Source organism: Eleutherodactylus coqui, chromosome 13 (genome assembly GCF_035609145.1).
Source record: "Eleutherodactylus coqui strain aEleCoq1 chromosome 13, aEleCoq1.hap1, whole genome shotgun sequence".
NCBI lineage: Eukaryota > Metazoa > Chordata > Amphibia > Anura > Eleutherodactylidae > Eleutherodactylus > Eleutherodactylus coqui.
Genome location: NC_089849.1, coordinates 47,181,708 through 47,207,025, shown reverse-complemented (window position 1 = coordinate 47,207,025; position 25,318 = coordinate 47,181,708). Strand labels below are relative to the sequence as shown.

The 25,318-nt window shown below is 41.2% G+C and overlaps 1 long non-coding RNA gene across 1 annotated transcript in view; it reads right to left on the bottom strand.

The window, feature by feature from the left end:
• Window positions 1-9,183: 9,183 nt before the first annotated feature.
• Window positions 9,184-25,318, bottom strand: part of LOC136587927 (uncharacterized) — a 130,354-nt gene continuing 114,219 nt past the window's right edge. The window contains exon 5 of the long non-coding RNA XR_010787518.1: window positions 9,184-9,548. This is a non-coding gene — a long non-coding RNA (uncharacterized lncRNA). The remainder of the gene's footprint in view (window positions 9,549-25,318) is intronic.

The window sequence follows — 25,318 nt, the reverse complement described above, 5'->3', positions numbered from 1 at the left end:
GGACGAGTGTCAGGCATCGTTTGCCCGACAGTCATCCCATCTAAAAGGGCCTTTATGTTCCCAAGGAGATAAGCCAGAGCTGTCTGGCTGCGGCTTACCTCCCTAAAAACATGGAAGCTTGGTTAAGTCAAATGTTCATGCGTATGTGGCAGCTGGAGGAAACAATTCTTGGCCCCATGATGGCTCGGCCGAGAACTGTCAAAGGTGTATGGGCACTTTAATTGTGCCAGTAGTGAAGGTGCTAAACTTTAAACTGAACCACCAGGAACCACCTTCTTCAAATATAGGCAAATTTAACTTGACTTTCAACATATAAAATAACTTTTAATGTGACAATTTGTTTACTCTTTCAATAATTTTACAATGGGTTTTATTGTATTACGATAACAATAGTTTTTCAAAGGCAGAATTTGTCACAGAATGTTATTGCAGTTGGGTTAAGCTTGGCTACATCCATATGGTTTATATAACTAACTATCTATAGAATCATTAAATGGTACAGCTGGAAGGGACCTCCAGGGTCATCGGGTCCAACCCGCTGCTTAATACAGGATTCACTAAATAATCACAGACAGATGTTTATCCAGCCTCTGTTTGAAGACTTCCATTGTAGGAAAACTCCCCGCCTCCCGTGGTAACCTGTTCCACTCAGTAATCACCCTCACTGTCAGAATTTCTATTCTAATATCTAATCTTTGTCTTCTTCCTTTCTGTTTCATCCCATTGCTTCTAGTATTTCCTTCCTCCAGCTGCTTAACTCAGTTCCTCCAATTCTGTATGTACTTTTTCCATTTTTCTTGCCCAGATGTAGGACTTTGCATTTCTGCTTGTTAAATACCCTTTTGTTAGTCGCCGCCCACTGTTCAATTTTTTCTAGATCTTTTTGAATACTCTCTCTCTCTTCACTAGTGTTAGCTATTCCTCCCAGCTTTGTGTCATCGGCAAAATGATCCAGATCATTTATAAAAATGTTGAACAACACTGGGCCTAGGTCAGAGCCTTGAGGTACCTCACTTGACACATTCTTCCAATTGGATGTGCAGCCCTTTATGACTACTCTTTAAGTTCGATCACTCAGCCAGTTGTGACTTCACCTAATAGTTGTCTTGTCAATCCCATATTTGGTCATTTTTTTTCAATAAGGATGGTATTGAGGTACTTTGTCATATGCTTTACTAGAGTCAAGATATACTATGGCTAACGCATTTTCCTGAAAAGAGAAGTCAGTGATTCTGTCATAGAAGAAAATTAGATTCATTTGGCATGACTTGTTTGTTACAAACCCATGCTGGCTCTGTTTATTTACTCCACTTTCATCCAAGTACTTGCATATATGTTGTTCAATAATTTGTTCAAAGATCTTTCCTGCTATAGAAGTCAGGCTCACAGGTCTGTAGTTTCCTGGATCCACCCTCTTCCCTCTTTTTTAGAAGATAGGGACAACATTTGCCCCTTTCCAATCTTCTGGGACTTCTCCTGTTCTCCGTGAATTTTCAAAGATTACAGCGAGTGGTTCAGCAATTACCTCTGCTGCTTATTTCAGTACGCTAGCACGTAATTCATCTAGAGCTGAAGACTTGAATTCATTTAAATTAGCTAAGTGTTCCCTCACCATCTCTCTGTTTAGATAGCCTGCATTCTTTATTCCTACAATAGCAAAGGGAAGGTCAGCTGATGTTAATTTACTTTCTGAGAGAAAACAGATACAAAATAGGAATTTAAAAGTTCGGTCTTCTCAACATCATTTTTAACCAAATCAACCTTTTCCAACCTGTAAACATCCTATAGCATCTTTGACTTTTGTTTTCTTTAGACATACCCCCCAAATCCTTTTTATTGCTTTGGGCATCTCTTTTCAATTCATTATTAGTTTTCACTTTTCTGACACTTGCCCTACAGTTTCTGCAGACCACATTATATTCTTCTCTGAATATTTCCCCCAGTTCCATTTAATAAACATATTTTTCTTCCTTTTTAGCATGTGTGTAAGTTCTATGTTCATCCATTCTGATCTCTATAAATGCTTCCCAATCCTCCTTCTTTTAGGGATTGTTAACAATTGTGCTTTGAGAATCTCATTCCGCAATATTTCCAAACTTTCTTGGACATTTCTGCCCCTAAGAACATCCAGCCATTGGATCCTTCCTACCCTTTTTCTGAGTCCATTAAAATCTGCCTTTCTGAAATTAGTTCCTCCATATCTTCTGCTTATCCAGGCGGCCTATAGTAAATGCCTACAATGGTGTCCTCTCTGTTGTTCTCTCCTTGTATTCTTACCCAAACAGTCTCTATAGAACTACCATGCTCTGAAGCTTGAATCTTTGTAGATATGTTATGTTTTCCTGTATTATCTGAGCTACAATGAGCACGTGTTTCCAGTTGCTGAATGCTAAGTTAACCTGACACATGTCAGATATGTTTTTAAGATAGTTCTTATACAAAACTCAGATTTAATCTGCCCCAAACACCCATCAGCTAATTACCCTTTCAGAACGAATTACACTGTCATGGTCTAATAAGCGAATCTTCCCAGCAGCACTGGGTGTAGCTGAAGGTTATTATGTTGTCCAACACCTGGCTCCATTATTGTAATGTTCCAAAGATAAACATGAAAACACCTGCTTGGCATTTTGGGGTCATTTATTCCACAAATCATAAACACCAAAAGAAAACACTTTTAGTATGTTTAAGATGTGGAGAAGGGTGGCTCCATGGAAAGACTGCTTACTTTATGTGCTCCAAAATGAGTAAAGATTTCTTTATAGAGCTTTCATACTAAAATACTAAATAACCCCCCTGAGAATTTCAGGTTGCAAGACCAGCACCAGTGTACTTAGACACTTGGGTTTACTGAAGCCGGTGGATAGTCTGTGATGGCACAGTGGTAAGAGACAGACCGGGACTTTAAAGGGGTTGTCCCGCGCCGAAACAGTTTTTTTTTTTTTTTTTCAACAGCCCCCCCGTTCGGCGCGAGACAAACCCGATGCAGGGGTTAAAAAAGAACACCGGAGAGTGCTTACCTGAATCCCCGCGCTCCGTTGACTTCTTACTTACCTGCTGAAGATGGCCACCGGGATCTTCTCCCTCGGTGGACCGCAGGGCTTCTGTGCGGTCCATTGCCGATTCCAGCCTCCTGATTGGCTGGAATCGGCACGTGACGGGGCGGAGCTACCAGGAGCTGGTCTCCGGCACGAGCGGCCCCATTCAGAAAACAAGAAGACCGGACTGCGCAAGCGTGTCTAATCCGGCGATTAGACGCTGAAAATTAGACGGCTCCATGGAAACGAGGACGCTAGCAACGGAACAGGTAAGTGAAAAACTTCTGATAACTTCTGTATGGCTCATAATTAATGCACAATGTACATTACAAAGTGCATTAATATGGCCATACAGAAATGTATAACCCCACTTGCTTTCGCGGGACAACCCCTTTAAGCAAGAAAAATAACCTTTACTAAACCATAAATAATATACATAGCACTTTATAGGACGGCTCACATTTTACACTACCAGCTATAACCCTTCAGCTGGCATACCGTACCGCCATCATTTCATGGTTCCTCATAAAATGGCAACAGCAAAGCACATGGCATTCCATGCCTTTTCCACTTACACCCGATCAATCTGAACTTTGGCAATGCACTTTTAACTGGTTCTGATAAGTCTGCATGCAGGGCTCTAACGATACTTTCACTCATCCTGGTAGCTGCTGGGATTCCACATCCTACTCCCTTCTGCCATTGTTGTGTGGAAGCTCATTACCTGCATACGCTTAGCATGCCATAGGCACAGCACCAGGGGGCATTCCATGTCCCTGACACCCTTTTAGCACATAATACATACAAATAAGCCTTCACTTAAATATGTGCTTCTGATTACTTATTTCTGTTGAATGTCTCAGCCCACATTGATGGAACCAAACATAACAACTCTTCAGTAGTATGCGGAAGCCCCGTCCTCCATGTCGATGGTCGTGGCTTTATCACTATGACACGTATGACTTAAACCATGCACTGTTACTTGCCCCAGCTACCTTGGTGTGCCATATCCATTGTAATACAACATATCATACTAAATCATCATATCTATCCTCTAACTGCACAAGGACCTGCACTAAACTATGTTGCCAAATTTAGCTCTGTATGCTAACATCACCTTGTTCAGCCAGTTCCACAAGTCCATGACCCCAACCCTGGCCAGGAATTTTACAAAAAACATAACTGTCCTGAGGGCAAGAGTGCACTCACAACCAGAGTCATCATCCACTGCTGGTCTTTGTCTGCGTTGCACCCACTGCACAGACCCCTTCAACACTGCCACCTCAGTGCTGAGTAACAATGGGGAGAGAGACTGCGGCGGGGTCTTCGACCCTGGTGGTCCAGCTGGTCCTCCATTTCCTCGTGACGCTGGTCCGCCTGCTGTAGTAGCTGCTCTGGCAGGTCTTTTCTTCATTGCTGTGCAGACCTTTCACAGGCGCTCTCTGGCAGCAACCTGACATTGGGAAACTGCCACTATGCTGCTGCCTTGAAACACAGCCTCTGCCACTTTAAATGGCCTCTGCTCTGTTGCTCATTGCTGCGTCACACCTCTGTTAGTGGCGCTGTTAACAGCCTTTTATATGGTACCCATCCATGCCTACAATGTTCTGATGTTCTCCAATGCTATTCCAAGGGTTGGGGCTTATCCCCTTCACATTCTCTAATGTGTGATGAGCTAACCATGTCACCACTAAATCACTGAGGGGGCGGAGCCTCCTATCAGCTCTCTCAGTGTCTCTGAACTCTCCCCTGCCCGGCCACCTTACTGGGGTCATGGCTTAGCGTGGCCAATGTCAGAGCGGCTCGGGCGCGCTAAGTGTGGAGGGAGCGGAGGAAAGCTCCCTCCACCTTGCTACATTACCCTATTCTTAGCTTGTCAGGAGCACGATTGTCTTGGACCCTACAAGTTCAGTGAGCCTTGGCATCTGTCCAGGTTTTCCTGGTACCGAATCTGGTCCATTTAGGTTGTTAAATGCTGTAACCATAACTTTATAATATTTGTTTGTGTTAAGGCCTGTTCCATATGAGAATATTGAAATGTTTCTGTAATACGGATCCGTATTATGGACATGTCACAGATTTCATCAGTATTTGATCTATTTTTCCCTCTGTATATTTTATTTCCTACTGGGCAATTACTCATCAGCATTTGCCCAAAAGAACAGAATTCAAACACAAAGATAAAAAGGCAAAAAATAGGTCTTGCTGCATTTTTAAAAAAACAGCCATAAAAAATACAACCATGCGAATAGATACAGAGATTTACTTAAGTCCACAAAACATGGGCCAAACACGGAGTGAAAATACATTAATCTAAAAGCAACCTAAAGCTGTAATACAACCAATATAGTCACCATTACAACTTCCATATTAGGTTATCACCCAACTGTTAAGAATCCTAACCATTAACTCTTTTTCTGCCAAAGACAAGTGTAATAGTATCACCTCTGTGCTCCATACAGTAAATGCCCTCTTTCTACCTCTATAGAGCAATAGTGCCTCCATACAGTAGGTACTTTCATACAGTATGGGGATCGAGTTGAAAAACGGCCAGTGATCCAGGCAAGCCACATTCCCCTCTATTCATGGCACAGCCTCCTGCACATTTACTAATACTGGCAAGCCAAGCTGTATGCCAGTAAGTTATTACAGCTATAGTATATGCTATAGTCCCAGTTCAGTGCACATCTACAGTATCTGGAAAAGTAGTGCATCTACTGAACTAAAGAAGGTCACATATACATTATACCAGATAATGTGAGCATTGCAGGTGCTTGTATAATGTCAGAATTCTGTTTAGTAAAGGGAGTGGCTTTTTTCCAACAGATACTGTTATTGAGCAGCTTGAACTGTAATTGTAAAATCAATGGAAACAACAATGGAGACCTTCCAGTAAAAAGTGAGATCACTTATGAAATTTGATTGCAATTATAACATCAGTCTAAGGCCTTAGTCAGACGGGCGTTTTTTCGCGCGATTCGCGCATATATAGAACCAATGGTTCGCTATGGTATCGGTCACATGTCTGCTGTTTATGCGGATATGCGATAAATTATGGGACACGACGATTCGCAGATCGCGCCTATCTGCGTTCGGCGTTTTATGTGCGCACCAAAATCATTTTTTTCGCCGGCCAGTCTAAGTTTCATGCGCATTTTGATGCGCACGGCGATTTTTCTCTGGTCAGACGGGCGTTTTGCTGCGACGATTAACGCGGCTAGGTGCAGATTTTTCCCGCGATTTTTCGCCCCCGGTCACGCGATTTGCGCATGCGCATCCGACATGCGATCCGCAAATCGCGCGAAAAAACGCCCGTCTGACTAAGGCCTAAGTGATGTAGGCATAAAAAGTTGGAGGACTTATCATGTAGCTAACTTCCCAGAGGCATGGTGTCATAGGATAATGCTAAAGGCACAATACACTGCAATACTGAATTCCAGTGTATTGTAGAAGTTATCGTGAGAAAAAAAAGTAGATAAAACCAAAACTTTATTGAATGTTTAAAAATAGAGCACACAAGCCCCGTGTATATAGTGGGTAGAACATTGTTGTTTTTTTCATTGTTGTATGCCCTATCACCCCAGTAGAAATTGGGGAAGAAAGGGTACTGGTCAGTATGTCTGAGACCTACTATAACTGCAAGATGGACAAATGGTGGGTGGAGCAAAATACAAAAATCAAGACTTTTATGGATAGATCCTATGGTATCGCTGCGTCTGTAAATGTTCGAACTATAAAGGGGTTGTCCCGAGTTTTTAAATTTTTATGTAAACAGGCTTCCCATGTGTAAAAATAACGAACAAGCCTATATGCACCTCTCCCGACTCCCCGCTCTGTCCAGTGTCATAGCTCCAGATTTTCTGTCACTTATTGTTTGCAGCTTGCAGAAGATGGTGTACTGGACATCATAGGCTGCTGCCAATCATGTAGCTCAGTGCTTGATTGCTCAGGTCTGTGCGCAGACTGCTGGACCTTATACAAAATAATTCATATGGGAGATCTAGAGCTGTGGTGCGGGACACAGCGGGGAGTTGGTAGAGGTGAGTATAGGTTTGTTTGGAATTTTTACACATGAAAAGCCTGTCCACATAAAAATAAAACAACTTGGACAACCACTTCAATATATTACATACAATATATTATTATATCCTACGTTGAATACTCAATGCCAGAATTTATGTTTACTTTTGACATCTTGACATGCTAAAAATGGAATTAGAATTGCTAAAAAAAAAAATTAATCTGTACCCCAAAATGTTACCAATAAAAATGAATGTTCACCATATAAAAAGTTTCGTGGACCGCACAGAAAAAAAAAGTTATGGGAATCAGAATGGCAATATTTTTTTATAAGTAGTAAAACATAAAGGAAACTATATAAATGTAGTTTTGCTGTTATCGTACTGACCTGCAGATTACATTTGACATTTAATACTTACCACACAGTGAATGCCATAAAATGAAAACCAAAAAGCAACAGCGGGTGGATGTTGAAAATCAAGGTCCTAGAAATGTTTCCTCTGGAGGAGATTCAGTGTTTATTCACCAAGACAGCATGAGTGGAGAAGTACATGGGTACTCCTAGGCAGAACGATGTTCACAGATGTAGAATGAAAACAAAGGTTTGGTACCGTGTTAGCCAGTAGAGCAAAATGTGATTGTTCTTAGCAAGAGAAACGACGTAATCTTGTAGATATGATACCTTTTAATGGCTAACAAAAATACATGATGAAATGATAGCGAGCTTTCGTAAAAACGCAGGGTACTTCTTCAGGCTTATGTGTAGATATGATACCTTTTAATGGCTAACAAAAATACATGATGTAATAATTGCAGAATTCCTTTTAAGTGCGAACCAATCACATCCATATCTGTGCCTTGTCATAAGTATGTATGTTATAAGTGTGTATAAATATGCATGCCTCTTCAGATCCAATCCATAAGCCTGAAGAAGTACCCTGCGTTGGTACGAAAGCTCGCTATTATTACATCATGTGTTTTTGTTAGCCATTAAAAGGTATCATATCTACAAGATTACGTGGTTTCTCTTGCTGAGAACAATCACAGATGTAGAGACACAGAAAGGAGTTGTGATGGCAGCAGACTTTCTTTATTACAAGGGGTTGAAACTTTTACACAAAGGAACAACAAATTTGACATGATTAATTGACTTTTTCAGCAATTTCTATTCACGCTATTCTTCTCTATACAGGTCTTCAATATAGGTTGTAAATATGCCAAAGCCTGTGATGTATGACTAGCTCAGTGACATATATTGCCATCTAAGTTTACATGACACATTAGGCAACTTCTTTGGCCTTTGATAAGTCAAGAGGTCCAGTAATTCTCTTTTTAAATCATTGCTGAAGAATGCTTAGTTAAAATAGAGATACAATTACTACACAAGAATCTTTGTTAACTCATTTGGTTGTCAAAATGGCCGACCAAAGACATGATGGCTAAATTAAGGAAAACCTGATTCTCTTTCAGCGGAATTGCATTTTATTTCCCATTCTTCCCCACAAATAATAATAATAATCAATTGATGGAAACAATAGGGGTGCGGGTCCTGCTCCAACGAGCTTACATACTACGAATAGTGGGGTGATACAGAAGGTAAAGGGGCTGGAGATGTGCACTGTATGGCGAGGTGAAGAGTGAGCGATGTTATACACATAGACAATGGTCAGATGTTTAGCCGTGTGACGGCAGAAACGGTATGACTGCAGGAGCGGTTTATGATGGCTGGCAAGGATTGCAGTCAGTAGGTCAGGGAGCATGTTATCAGGTGGCGTACAGAGGGGTTTGTTTAGGGAATGCGGTATGCCTCCCTGAAGAGGTGCGTTTTTAGAGCAATTCTTTATACATATCTCAATATAGTACTTAAATACAAGGTGCATTCAAGGTCTCCTAAATTCTTTCCAAAAAACTACTTACCCCAGAAAGCTGAAAGTATTGTCACTTCTCAAAATAATCTCTATCTTGCCGTACACATTTTTCACAACATCAATGCCATGATTGCATGAACGTCGTGAAGGCTTCTTTAGGGATTTGCTTTGCTCAGAAATAAAAAAAAAAAAAAAAAAAGAAATCGCTGCTGCAAGAACTGAAGCAACAACTGGAAAATGTGCGACCACAGAGCGTGTCCTTTATCATTAAAAGAAAGCCCAAAACTGCTAGGTGCAAAGTCCTGTGAGTAGGGAGCCTGATGAACCACTTTTAAGTTGTCATAAAGAACCCCCCGAATAACGGCCGCCCAAAGATCAGGAACATTGTCTTAATGGATTCGTGGCACCCACCTGGATGAAACTTTCCACACCTTCAGATCTTCATGCAAGTGAAGCAAACGGATGAATACACACTGTTTTTGGAACAAGAATGTTGTCATTTTAAATATTGAAAGCCGCTGTCACATGGGTTCTATGCACTGGACGATGCTGCCATCTGTCTCACTCATCCCCGAAGAATGCCCACGTCTTCTTAAATGTGTCCCCATGTTTCTATCTGCTCCTATTCCCAAGACAAAATAAGGAGCCCTTAGAACTTGAAAGCAACTTGTAGTATAATTTCATATTACAACTTGTCCCACAACAAGCCCTCATATGGCTAGCTCAATGGAAACATTAAAAAGTTATGGCTTTGAATGACGAAGTTGAAAGAATGAAAAATGAAATAAATGGAAATTGGCTGTGACCTCAAAGGGTTAAATGAAAGCGATATCAGTTATTGGCTAATAGGATAGGTGGTTGTTTCAAGCTTATGAGATAGATAGATAGATAGATAGATAGATAGATAGATAGATAGATAGATAGATAGATAGATAGATAGATAGATAGATAGATAGATATGAGATAGATAGATAGATAGATAGATAGATAGATAGATAGATAGATAGATATGAGATAGATAGATAGATATGAGATAGATAGATAGATAGATAGATAGATAGATAGATAGATAGATAGATAGATAGATAGATAGATAGATAGATAGATAGATAGATAGATAGATAGATATGAGATAGATAGATAGATAGATATGAGAGATAGATAGATATGAGATAGATGGATAGTAAATCATGACTTCTGGAGAGCAGTTTGTTGGCCCAGTTAAAACTGAACTCTATACTTCTTAAGTTGAAAAGGTTGCCAAAAAAAAATTCCAGAATCTATTTACAGAAATATACATTTTCTTAAGGGCTTCTCAAAGATTACAAGAGATAAAATAACAAAGCTTGAGACGCATGCAATTTAACAAAAGGGAAAATTTAGAGGGGTTATGCATTTTCGACAACGCATTTTTATGAAGCTGGTTCCTCAGCAACTACTCAATTGATGTCCCCCTCCTTTAGCTGTTATCATACGATGAACTGCTCAATAAATTTGCATTTCCAGGGAAACTTAGAGATTACATGGCATGCATTGACATTATTTATTGAGCGTGGACAGTGCAATTTCCTAGCATTCATACCGTATAAAAAGACTCCTACTAGAGTTGATGTGGAGCCACTAACAGATTTAGCGTAGGGCTAAACCAGGAAGCAAAGTCTTAAAGATTGTAGTTCTTACATACTGTATGCATATGACCCTGCGTATATGTACCACTAGTATTGAGTAACTACCCAAAATGAAGGCCAGTGTGTCAGATTGGCAGATGTAGATCAGTATTGCCATACACCGGTTTGACTTAGGGCAATATAGGGAGGCAACACTTAGGAAGCCCCGCTTTTTACGTTTGACCTCTCCAACTGGCATACACTTTTTGCTCCAGAGCCCCCAAGCCGTTACCTATCCAGATAGTCCCGGTAGTGTGGATGCTGATGCTGCACAGAGCTAAGATGCAATACTGCATGTTGTGAACTGCAGTACAGGGGTGAGATATGTGATGGTCAGAACGGATGGCATAGGTGCAGGAATGAAGTCCAGATAAAGTCAGGGCAGGCAGTAAGCAATGGCAAAGTCTAGAGCTGAGTTCAGGGAGCACTGAAGTCAGCATTCTCAGAAGTCAAGCATGAGTTAGAACTGGAGCTAACACTATCAGGGGCTTTGTCACAATGGCTGGTGCAGACCAATTGCTTAGGCATCTTTCTTAGGTGGTTGATGCCTAATAGGCAGAGGTGAACTGAAATTAGTAGGGGACCAGAATAGTAATCACATGTTGGCCTTTTAAAGAATGGAGCAGGAGTGCTTGTGCACTCTATGGTCAGCGAAAAGTGAGCGAGCAAAGGCTGCATAGCATGGAGTGGACAGAGCCTGGTGTGCAGGTCAGGAGGAACGGTGGCGCCCAACTGCGACTCCAGCAACAGGTCAGCCGTGACAGTTGTACGTTATGACACTACCTCCTTCGCAATCACCTTGATATTTTTAATGCACTGGTAAAGCCAGTAGCATCTGATTTCCGATAGACAGTTCCATTCTGTAGCCAATATTCAGTGATAGGTTTATGTTACAGCTCATTGTTTACTATTTAGTTACTTTTTTGACATTTTCTTATTGCTACTTGATGACCTAATTGCTTCAAATATTGGAGATCTAGTAAGATAAACGCAGAGTCTTAGGTGCTGGTGTCATCCGAGGTTATTACACTTCCAGTAAGTGATGGAAGCACTTCTAAAATGTGCTTGCAACTACAAGATCGACTAAGTGATGTAGGGATAAAAACAAAATAGAGTACTTGACATTCATTTTGCTTCCCAGAAGAGTTGAAATGTAAGTGATATCATTTGTTGGCTAATAGTATAGGTTATAGTTACAGATTTTTAGATGGCTTCACCTGGTATTCATTTATTGTACCACTGATTTGATCTCTCACAGTAGGAAAACTAAGGTATTGTAGGATTTTGAGTACTTAAAGGGGTTGTCCCGAGAAAGCAAGTGGGGGTAAGCACTTCTGTATGGCCATATTAATGCACTTTGTAATATACATCGTGCATTAAATATGAGCCATACAGAAGTTATTCACTTACCTGTTCCGTTGCTGGCGTCCCCGTCTCCAAGGTGCCGTCTAATTTCAGCGTCTAATCTCCCGATTAGACGCGCTTGCGCAGAAGGGTCTTCTCCCTTCTCTTGGGTCTCGGCACGAGCTGAGTTCTGGCTCCGCCCCTTCTACGCATCATCGCGTAGTTCCGCCCCATCACGTGTGCCGATTCCAGCCAATCAGGAGGCTGGAATCGGCAATGGACCGCACAGAGCCCACGGTGCACCATGGGAGAAGACCCTCAGTGTATCGTGGGGGAAGATCCCGGCGGCCATCTTGCTAAGGTAAGGAAAAAGTCACCGCAGCGCGGGGATTCGGGTAAGTACTAAACGTTTTTTTTTTTAACACATGCATTGGGTTTGTCTCGCGCCGAACGGGGGGCCTATTGAATAAAAAAAAAACCCGTTTCAGCGCGGGACAACCCCTTTAAATCTTAAAATGTAAAGCAATGACTTACATAAATGTATTATACTACAATCTCTTTAGGAACCTCAATGGGAACCATTGTACCTCCAGAGTTCTTCAGGGCTTAGAGCACCATTTATTTTGGACAGTGAATGTGAATGACTGAATGATTTATCTGCCTGTATAAACACTCTGCACGATCGAACTCTGACATCATTCCCTCATGATAAATCATTACGTGTAAAAGCACCCTAAGGGTGCCCACCCACTGGCGTTTTTTTTTACTGCGAAATTCGCAGGTTTTTTTTTTCTGCAGGGGGTCTATGGGACTTGTAATGTAAAAATCGCGATCGTGCAAAATCGCGATTTACCGCGATATCGCGATCGCGATTTTAGCTTTGCATGTCCCATAGCCCAAAGACCCCTGCAGAAAAAAAAAACGCTGCGAATTTCGCAGTAAAAAAACGGGGGTGGGCACCCTAATGATTCAGATTGCATAGTTTATTACAAAAACGAAATACAACCTTAACTGAATGATCAAAAATTTAAATAAATGAGTAAATAAAATTACAGAACAGGTCAGAGGAATGTATAAATTAAAGGGGTTCTGTCATTAAAAAAATCAATACTTACCTATTCCTTCCCTGTCTTACTGCATCTTCTCCTTGCCGATCTTCTCCTGTCTCCTGCAGTCCTCCCAGGTCACGTCACCTCCAGCTGGCCGATTCTTCTTCTTCCTGTGACGAAGCATACATTGTTGGCTTTCTCCCGTATGCAAGGCAATGTACGCTACATCACTAGTGACGTAGTGTTCACAGCCTAGCAGGGAATGCCGAGCTATTGCCGAGATTGTGCATGCACGCTCTCTCGCTGCAATAGTATGTGAACACTCGCGACAACACAGTGTGCATGCACAGTCTCGCTAGTAGCTTGGCGTTCCCTGCTCGGCACTGAAAGTTACGTCACTAGTGGTGTAACCTACACTGACCTGCGGGAAGAAGAATTCTGTGAATGGGCGCTTCATAACAAGAAGAAAAGGATTCAGCTGGCTTGTGGTAAGGTGACCCGGGGGACTGCAGGAGCCAGGAGATGATCGGCGGTGAGAAGATGTGGTAAGAAGACTACCTGAGGAGGAATAGGTAGGTATTGATTTTCTTTTTCTAATGACAAAACCCCTTTAAGTTCAACAACCTGAATCTACCAGCCATATAGTAACGGGTTTTCTGGACAGTGACTCACAATTGCATAATGAGAAGTGAGACCTAGTTGAACTTGAATGTTTTGGAAGAAATTTAGCAGCAAGATAGAGAACAGTTCTAGGAGACCATTATTTGGTTGACGCAGGCTAAACCGAGGTGCAGAGAACAAGATATCCTCAGTTCTTCACCTTTAATCCCCACAAGGAAGTGTTGACTTCACTGGTTGGATACCCAAGTTGCGGTCCCAAGTATAGTTGCAAATAGACAGTCAAACAGTGGATATCAGGTCAGGTTAAAGATGTAGTCAAGACAAATCCAGGTAGGCAACAAGCAGGAGACCAGTCTTGGTTCAAAATTGGTATCTGAAGGTCAGAAGTTCAGGTTAAAGTCTGTGCACAGATAGTTGGGTCAAGTGAAATCAGGTAAGTCGGAACAAACACAGAAAATTGAAACTAGAAAATAACGAGAAGATCACCATAGAGCTGAAAACAAAGCACTGGAAGATTGCAGAAGGTCCTTTTAGGGTCCTAGGAAAATGACATCATAAGCTGCACTGAATCTTTTTCCTGAGGCTGGAGCCATGCATTGCATGTAAAGAGCCATAGCATTAAATTGTCATAATGACACCATGGCTTTTCATGGGCCACGGGACTACCTGATAGCCAAATAAAGCACCATGATGGCTCATAAATTCCACTTCATAAGTCATAACATGTACAGACCCCCTCAACTAAGTTGTTTCAGTTTGACAGCCTCTTTAATTTGACCTATTAAGGCATATTGTTGCCATAGTGGGTATGCACCACTTGGGAATCCCCACTATCAGTCAGAGGAAAGACACACAAAGTGGCTCTCTTAAGGTGCTTTTACACGGAAAAATTATCTTTCAGATTCCCACAAAACAGGGAGAATCGGAATGATTATCGTTCAGTGTAAATGCATGTACCGACTGAACGACAAACAAGAAGTCTTCCACTTCTCATTCATAATTTAATTTCTGCATGCAGAAAACTCAACAACGTATTGTTCCATGTAAAAGGGCAGTTGTTCACTTATGAACGACTGCCTGCTTACTGTGAATGGAGGCGGCCAGCTTGAACGATCTCTGGCTCGCTCCACCTCCATTCAGTCAGTGATGCTTGTTCATGTGTAAAAGCGCAGGAACTATTATCGCTGAGTCAGCCTGTGGTGCATCTGTTGCCCCACAGATTGCCCCATGTAAAAGCAACCTTACGCTGCCCTTTCCAATCTGTACAAAAAAACTATGGCCAGTGGTAATGCTCCATGGCAATAGCAGCTAATTACCAATGGTTTCTGAAGCCACACTCAAGACATTGAAATTGAAAAATATGGCTTTGCTATGAGACAACCCCTTTAAAAATATTTAGTCGATATTTTGGACAATACAAATGTTCAGTCAGGAAGATGTTCAGTATAATCAGAATGATACTGAAATCATTGTGTAATGGAATTAGAGTCACAGGAAATCTAAAGTTGGAGTCTTCCTTAAGGATGGAATCATAGGACAAAGACATCCTCTCTGCCTTAACCTAAATTTGGCCATACATGATGAGATGCTTCACCAACATTTATACTTCCGCGTTCTATTTCATAAGAAATTAAGATTGATCAGATATTAGCTAAGATTTTCTAAGCATAAAAGTAGCTCTACAATTCGACCAATATCTATTTCTTCCGATTCCCCCATACACATACACACTCGGTCAAAAGGGAGAGAGGAATAAGCCGCTGCCAGGCACCTCTGACAGTGGCTTAGCTCCCTTGAGCACAAAAGGATCAGGTTTATTGAAATCCAGCATGCCCAGACCCTTCTTTTTCCTAACATCTGCTGTCAGGGGAGATTCGGGATACCCTTGTACACATGAGATGGTTGGCTGGTTCCTGCCAAAATCATTAGGTTTGGGCAACATGCGTCTAATATGTATGACCATTGACCACCTTATTACTGGGTTTTCCCCCATACATGTCCTAGAATCTGGCTGTAGGAAGGCTGCCTATTAGGGTTAACTTGGCAAAACAGAACCTAGCTGTGAATAGTATTGATATCTTGTTTCATCAATGTCTGTACAAGATTAAGGACGGAACAATAAGCTATTAACAATGAAACAATGCTCTACATCTAGCTTTGGTTACATCCGATGAATGTTCTCAGCTTCTCTACTATAATAAATAATGTTGGCATTATCAAAAGAAATGAACGGATGAGAACATTTACAACAATAGGATTCAATTTTACATAGGATATCATATCACTTTTCCACATCAGCGGCTCAGTATTTCATTCTAATATCTAAACCCAACAATAAAATCAATTTGAGCTTGGTGAGTTACTGAACTACAGATGCCAACCCATGCTATTTACTGACTAATGTTCATCTATCGGAGTTGTACAGGCAATAGAAAATGATTAAAAAGTAGTGAGAAAAAATGTGGCACCCAATACAACAAATCAGATTAAATGGATAGCAAACTACTAGCTGAATTCTAATGCATTGTAATGGCGAGAGAGTTGGTGAATTGTTTAACACTGGGATTTTCAGTATTTAGACTCAAAATCTACTGCACACTGATAAGGGGTAAAACCCCCAAAACAGTCTGTCTGTGCATGGTTTATCCTTTTCTTCTGGAGAAAACTCTGGCTTTGGCTTATATTCTGAGTCATGTTACAAGGATTTTTAAAAGGTCTAACATTGACTTGCAGGAATGCTGCCTTCCAATAGGTGGCGCTGTAGAGGCATTGTTCCATCTTCCCATTTGCCCAAATTTGTCATGGAGCATGCATGGCGTCTAAGCCTCTTCATAGGAGGACCCATACCCTTCCTGAGATAGATCATATGTCTCTCACCTACCGAAGCCAGCAACTTACTTCACAACAATGAAGGACAAAACCCCTAAAACAGCTGTCTGTGCATGATTTATCTTTTCCTTCTGGAGAAGGCTCTGGCTTATATTCCCAGTCATTGTTATAAGGCTTGTTAAAAGGTCTTGACTTGCAGGAATGCTGCCTTCTAATAGGTGGTGCTGTAGAGGCATTGTTCTGTCTTTCCATTTGCATAGAGTCAAAACAGTAAATCTCTCTTGAGTTTCTCTATGGTAATGATAATTTTCTTTGGCCATTTAGGTTTCTTCCACAGTTTAAAAACAAGACCCTTCTGAAGCATCCTATACTATTATTTGCCCTGACCACAGCTAATATTGTCATTTAAAGTTACAGGAATTTTGCCATTCACTCATGTGCTCTAGTCCTTCTCTAAATTATTTAACCCCAGTCAGAAAAAACATTCCACTAGATATGTCATAGATTTTACCATGGAAATTGATCCTAGCCTAGCAAAAATCTATTTTATAAATTGCTTGCCTTGCCTGTCATCAAAATTCAATTTTTCGTTAAACATTATGCAACTAGCTAGCAAGAAACAATTTTATGCACATTTGTCAGAATTCCCTACACATAACTTTCTGCCTTTTAGTCTAAATGAGCTGAAAACATTCTTTCTTCACAGCGTGCTGTAACTCAAGAAGGTCTTGCCTTACTAGTCTGTGGTATAGTCAATTGTAATCAATAGGAAAACTGCTAGACTCGTAATTTGATGTCTATATGCATAGAATCTGATTAGAGTTTACCTTTTACCCCTTAAGAACGCAACCTATTTTAGGGCTCAGTCAGATGGGCGTTTTAACGTATGAATTTATGTGTGCAAAAATGCATGGCAAAAAAAATTTGTGTGACCAAGCGGGCGCCATGCAGAAAAAAAATGCACTTGTCTGCGTTTTTGCGCACATAAAGTGCACTGCCCGCTGTCCTTGGATGTGAAATCCCTAAATGCTGTCACATCCAGGGGTTTCACCTTTGGCCAATGGAGCTGACGGCAGTAGCGGTGGCCCCATTGACATACAGAGAACATTGCGATCCTCTGCTACAGCTGTGACAGCTGCAACATGCGGAGAGTCACCTTGACACTGAATACTGTGACAGCATTGTCACAGTATTCAGTGACAAGGGAACTCCCCGCGGAGGTGAAGAAATCCTCTGCCACAGCTGTGACAGCTGTAGCAGAGGCTTGCGATGTTCTCCCATTGAATTCAATGGAGCCGGCGCTACAGCCGGCTCCATTAAAAGCAATGGGCGGCCGGCAAGCCCTGCAAACCCATCTGGGTTTTTTCCTTGCACTGCTCTTAAGTGCTTTCAGCAGGTGGGGATTTAAATTTCCCCCCTTCTAAAAGGGCTGCTTCTGATTGGTTACAGTGCTCACCCAATCAGAGGAAGCCCTTTCAGCAGGCAGGGATTTTAAATCTGCAAGGACTGGCTGGAAACCACAACTGATGCACATAAAAAAATGGAGAAAGTCCAGCGTTGGGTTAAATAGAATATGAATAAGACCCATTCCTGATTCAGGGGTCTTTTTGGATTCCAGGGAATCTAAGCTTTCAGTCTTCATTAAAAGATTCAGGCAAACATAAAGCAACATGTCCTTTGTTCCTTTATGTCTGCCTGGATGATTTAATAAAGACTGAAAGCTTTCAACTCAACGCTGGACTTTCCCCATTTTCTTCTATGCAATTTAGTACACATCCTCCAGGAGCGGATCGGCCTGGAGAACAGGAATAAACACCGCTGTTGGTTTTGTATAAAATAAGTGATGTTACAAAAACCAGTCAATTACACCCAAACAACTCTGGGTATATAGAACAGACAGGGATGGAAAAGATGGAAGGGGGAAAGCAAATAAGGAGGACTGGAGACTATCTAGACATATCTATCTCTTCTTAACCTAAGATGGAGTATAATCATTATAGGTCATTCGATACTTGACTTATCCAACTTTGAAATCTCTGTGAGGTTTGAATCTGTACCCATGGCTGCCAAATGGTACAGAAACCTGGAAAGAGTTTTCTTCATTAGCTCTCCTTTCCTCATATCTCAGGAGGGTGTTCAGGGTTTCCACCCATGTCGCTCTAGAGGGAGCAGTTGTGGTGCGCCACAATGTGGGGCTAATCTGTCTAGCTGCCAAGACAAAGAAGCGTAACAGACCTTTTTTGTTTTAGAGATGGATCTGGGGAACACCAACAATAGGGTCAACTCTGGAGTCAAGTCAGATGACAGACCACAAGTGAGATTATATAGGAACATAATATCTCTCCAAAGACTGGCTACCGAAGGATACTTCCACCATATGTGAAGCATGTTGCCTACCTCAGCAGAGCACCTCCAACTTAGGGGGAAAAGCTGACTATATATTTTATGTACACTACCGTTCAAAAGTTTGGGGTCACATTGAAATGTCCTTATTTTTGAAGGAAAAGCACTGTGCTTTTCAATGAAGATAACTTTAAACTAGTCCTAACTTTAAACAAATGCACTCTATACATTGCTAATGTGGTAAATGACTATTCTAGCTGCAAATGTCTGTTTTTTTGTGCAAAATCTACAAAGGTGAATAGAGGCCCATTTCCAGCAACTATCACTCCAGTGTTCTAATGGTACAATGTGTTTGCTCATTGGCTCAGAAGGTTAATTGATGATTAGAAAACCCTTGTGCAATCATGTTCACACATCTGAAAACAGTCTAGCTCGTTACAGAAGCTACAAAACTGACCTTCCTGTGAGCAGATTGAGTTTCTGGAGCATCACATTTGTGGGGTCAATTAAACGCTCAAAATGGCCAGAAAAAGAGAACTGTCATCTGAAACTCGACAGTCTATTCTTGTTCTTAGAAATGAAGGCTACTCCATGCGAGAAATTGCTAAGAAATTGAAGATTTCCTACAACGGTGTGTACTACTCCCTTCAGAGGACAGCACAAACAGGCTCTAACCAGAGTAGAAAAAGAAGTGGGAGGCCGCGTTGCACAACTAAGCAAGAAGATAAGCACATTAGAGTCTCTAGTTTGAGAAACAGACGCCTCACAGGTACCCAACTGGCATCTTCATTAAATAGTACCCGCAAAACACCAGTGTCAACATCTACAGTGAAGAGGCGGCTGCGGGATTTTGGGCTTCAGGGCAGAGTGGCAAAGAAAAAGCCATATCTGAGACTGGCCAATAAAAGAAAAAGATTAAGATGGGCAAAAGAACACAGACATTGGACAGAGGAAGACTGGAAAAAAGTGTTGTGGACGGATGAATCCAAGTTTGAGGTGTTTGGATCACAAAGAAGAACGTTTGTGAGACGCAGAACAAATGAAAAGATGCTGGAAGAATGCCTGACGCCATCTGTTAAGCATGGTGGAGGTAATGTGATGGTCTGGGGTTGCTTTGGTGCTGGTAAGGTGGGAGATTTGTACAGGGTAAAAGGGATTCTGAATAAGGAAGGCTATCACTCCATTTTGCAACGCCATGCCATACCCAGTGGACAGCGCTTGATTGGAACCAATTTCATCCTACAACAGGACAATGACCCTAAACACACCTCCAAATTGTGCAAGAACTATTTACAGCAGAAGCAGGCAGCTGGTATTCTATCGGTAATGGAGTGGCCAGCGCAGTCACCAGATCTGAACCCCATTGAGCTGTTGTGGGAGCAGCTTGACCGTATGGTACGCCAGAAGTGCCCATCCAACCAATCCAACTTGTGGGAGATGCTTCTAGAAGCGTGGGGTGCAATTTCACAAGCTTACCTCAACAAATTAACAGCTAGAATGTCAAAGGTGTGCAATGCTGTAATTGCTGCAAAAGGAGGATTCTTTGACGAAAGCAAAGTTTGATGTAAAAACAATGTTATTTCAAATACAAATCATTATTTCTAACCTTGTCAATGTCTTGGCTCTATTGTCTATTCATTTCACAACGCATGGTGGTGAATAAGTGTGACTTTTCATGGAAAACACAAAATTGTTTGGGTGACCCCAAACTTTTGAACGGTAGTGTAGTTTCTCCGGCATTCTGTACCATCCGGTTAAAATCTTAAACTTGAACTCCTGCAGCCTAAAGGCTACTGTTAACTTCTGTGATGGGAAAAAGGCCTTTTGTTAAAGTTGCTAAAGTTCCATAGAAAAGCTTCTACCTATTTCCATCTTCCATACATCTACATAACCCGTCCAGGTGTCCCCTATTTTCCAAGTAAGCAGCATTCTATAGATCACTGAAATGGTGTGTCTGGGTGATTTTGAGGCTATACACAGTACTTTCATGGGTGTCAGGGAGCTCACAAAACTTCTCAACTGAAAATATTGTAACCATGCCCGAAGGAAGCCCCTGGTTCTCTATAGAAGTCTTGAAAGGGCCACAATCCTGAATGGGAGAAACATCCCTCAGGTGAGGTACAGGAGAACTAGGTAGAGACAACAAAACAGAATTCTGGTAACTCTGAATTGAAGATTTCCTAATAATCGGGTAAGAGGTCCCGGAGAGCTAACTAGACTTTGTGATTCAGCGAATCCAGTCCAAATTTGCAGGATCTGCTCCCCAAGTGGTAGGGCGACCCTGAGATCACCGAAACTTCTCCTCGGAATTCAAAAAGACCCCTGAATCAGGAAAGAGTCGTGTTCATATTCTATTTCTACCCATAGCTTACTTCCCCGATGATGTGGAATAGTGTTTCCCAACTCCAAAACTCATAAAGGCTCAACAGGTCATGTTTTCAGGATATCCTATAGTAAGAACAGCTGTTGCAATGTCTGAGGCGCCGACAATAATTACATCACCTGTGCAACACTGAGAAAATCCTGAAAACATGACCTGTTAGGGCTCCATGAGGACTGGAGTTAGGAAACACTGATGTAGAATATCAAGGACACAGTTGCTGATACAAGCCCTGTAATATAGGGCAAAGTCAGGTAAAACCATTCCCTCCTGGAGCCTCTCCCGTGTCAAAATAACATGTTTTCTTTACATTTTTTATGTCCTTGTCCTTGTAGAGGAACCTGTGATCTTATGATAGCTCATATAATATACTGCCTTACTTCTATACTACAGTGTATTATCACTATTCCTGCCTTTGACAGATCTGGATGTCAATCACATTTCATGGAAGGCTGTTGGCATCTTAGAGGAAGCACCCTCCTATTGTTAACCTTGTAAATGCCACTATCAACATTGATTGTGGCATGTAAGGAGTTAACAGAGGGGATCGATGTTCCTGTTGCAGCGGGAGGCCGGCTGTCAGTCACAGTCGGATCCTGCTTCAGATGTTTGAGACCACACCATCTGCATACTGTAAATATATGTCATTTCGCATTAACCTCCCACCTCCACATATATGTATGGAGAACAAAGAGGTTAAAGGTGGCCATACACATGAGATAATAGCTGAAATAGTCTATTTTGGTCATTTTCGGCAACCATTGCTTGAGAAAGTAACAAATAATAATTTCTGAAGATCAGTATCTTAAACTGCTGAAGCTATGGACAGCTAATCTATTCCATGTATATTATGAGCCTCTTAACATGATATAAATATCGGGTTGGCATGTACTCAAAGCCTACCTTCCTTCCTAGTGTATGCAATGGGTCTGAACATGAGAATAAGTATCCACATAACCAACCCAGCTGAAATATATGCTGCTTTTCAATATAGTGTGTTGTTGTCAAATCTACTTTCTCATTCTATGACTATTGTGTTTTTTGCATTTCATACTGTGATATCTTCAGATTATCAAGTGGCTGTCTTAGTACTGAAGGCTTATGTTCTTTGTACAAACCTTAGGCTGGAATAACCTGGCTTTCCACCAGGATTGTGGGTGAGTAACTTAGGAATTTCTTCGAGGCAATGAATGACAGCCATGCAATTTAATGAAAACCACAACCATATGCACTGAAACCTGACAAGACCTTTTCATTTTTATTTCCCAACAAAAGGCTGAGAAGCTCAAAACATTCTGTATGAAATATGAATTTTTCTGCTTTACTACATAACCATATAAAATATACACACAGACAATAAAAGCCCCTTCGGTTCGAGGGAAATCTCCAAACATAACTCATAGATATATTTTGGTCTTTATTGGGGTAACTTTATCAGTGCTCCTTCCCAGTACATGAATCATACTATATAAAGCACTACCATATAGATAACCTAGTGACTAATGGGACATATTTTGGAGGGAAAGTCCATAAACAGAAGTTTTTTGGACTCTGTGGTTTGGTTTCACCCACCTTCCAAGTATTGTCCTTTTCCTATGCACTGTTGGAAACACTGCCAAGTGGAAATTCAGCTTAGCGGGACTTAATGAAGGTTGTGGAAATTCCTCGGGCATACTCTTGTGCTGTGTTTTACTTTATATGTACGTCTACTTTTTAATTGCAGCCAAGGACATTGCTGTCTGTTTGTGCTGCTGAATGTTTAGGAAGCTCCATATGATTCTATGTTCTCCATGTTGTATATTGGGTTTTTCGAACATTGCATGTACGGATATCAAACAACTAAAAGAGGAAGTGCAAAACCAAAAAATATGGAGGGAGCTTACCTTTAGGGTCGATGAGGGTCGTGAACGACTAAATGGCAAACAACAACTATATACGAGTGTACACTAAAATGTTAAAATGTTTTCAATCCCCCTTAAAGTGACCCTTCTGTTTTGGGACAAAATTCTGCCTTGGAACCGCAGGAGGCCAGTGGTGTATTGTCTGTACTTGTTCTTCTCTCCCATCAGTCTGTTCTGCTGGTTATAGGTCCCATTTTTGGTTACCTAAAATGGCCAGTGCAATCTTCAAACTACCTAATCTCCACAGTGCATTTGTAGTGTTAGACTACTAATGCACTATAAATGCTCTCTGATTGGCCAATGCTGCTCACATGATCAGCACTTGCCAATCAAATAGCAGTGCACAGCGTACATTAGCTACAGATACTTCAAATGTACGTTTGATTGTGATAGCGTGGCACAGAAAGTCATCTAATTCTAAGGTCGAATTTACACGGACGAGATTCCTCATTGTTTTCAATGGGTGTATTTACATGTGTGATTTTTCTCCTGCAGCGATACTGCAAGACAGAATAATCATGGCATATTCTGTTTTTCTGCAATTTGGCAGAAATCTCACCCATTATTTCCTATGGGCAAGTTAAAAAAAAAATTGCATCTCACTCGCATGTACATAAGAGTATGGTGTGATTTCTTTACATTTTCTTATTGCAAAAAAATGCGATTTTCCCGCTCGTGATTTTTAACCCAAATTTTCTCACAAATCGCATCATTACAAGCGCAATATCGGTCTGAGTATGTGTAGGTAGAAAATTGAAGCTGTTTGCTTGGACAGCCAAAATCTGGGAGCAGAACGGGCAGACTGACTGGATGGCAGAATAGAGCAAATGCAGGCAATATACTCCCAAACGTTCCGGTCCTAGGATAGAATTTTGTCTTGAAAACATAGGATTACTTTAATTTGTTTATGGAGAGCATTTGTAGAGCTGTTATTACATTTGTTGTACAGCAGGCACCTGGTTTTCCCTTACTGATTGGCTTGATGGTATTTTGGCATCCAGTTGCAACGCTGACCCCACAGAAAAAGACAGCCCTGGACGTCAGTATTAATGGAGGTGGTCTTGTTAGCTCAGGGCCTATAAGGGAGCCCTGTAAACCTAGAAAACACAGAGGCATTGGGATGCTGTGCTTTGATTGGCTTGGAGGTGGAATCAAAGAGAATAGAAGTGTAATGAATGGCAATGGAAAAATGCCTGTTGTAGTTAAGCGGTCCCATAGATAAGAACAGGTCAAGAGTTGTGACACAGTTAAGAGGGGGACTGTGGGAATAACCAGAGAGCAAGGACCAGTTATTCATCCGTAAGGGAAGGTGGGTAGAGATGTTCTAAGCAGCACAGTTTCTATGTAGGGCGCTGAGCCAAGACATGATTGTTAAACGAGTTGTTTAGTGTGCCCTAGAAAGAAAAAATAAATGGAAAGAGGGCAGCAAAATATGGAGCAAAAAGCATCCACCAGGATGTATCTTTATTACCTCATTGGCATAAAAGCAGACGACGTTTCGACTCCTGTCTGGAGTCTTTATCAAGCTAACATTATATAAAAGACAACCAATCACATACAAATACATAATTAAAAACATCACTGATGCAGGTTTAAACCTACCTAATATAACCATAGTGTGGGCTGTGGCCATCACCATGCACTGCTCCATTCTGAAGATCCAAATCCCAGTGTCCCGTCTAGCCAACTGAGCATGCGCGATACTCACCAAGTCTCGCCTTGCACCTACGTCACTCCAGCAATTGCCAACACATACGAAGCCCATTCCCTGGACCGGGCATGCGCAGGATAACACAAATCGCGTGTTACCTGATCCATATCTGTTGACAGATACAGAGTAGCGGTATAAAACACAAACCCATTCTGTAGAGCATGCCAATACATATTGGGGACTAAAACGGTATCCTGTCTGCCTAAAGATTGTAGACCGGGCTGCTTAGATTATAGCCCCATATGTATCCCTCATCTTAAATAGGAATAAAGGTATTCCAGGCAATAATGAGAAAAATGCATCAGATATGATTGTATATATATTTAATAGATCTACCAAGCATTTCTTATTAATTATTATTTTTATTTTATATCTTTTATTGTTTACCATTTATTATTTGGGCCGTGTTAGAGAGATCTTGCTGTAATCACACAGAAAAAGGGAGTTATTATTACATGGCATACTATTTGACAACATCATGAGAGTAAAAATACATCCTATATCTATAGCTATGTATAAACATATATGCGAACAAAAATCTCAAAGT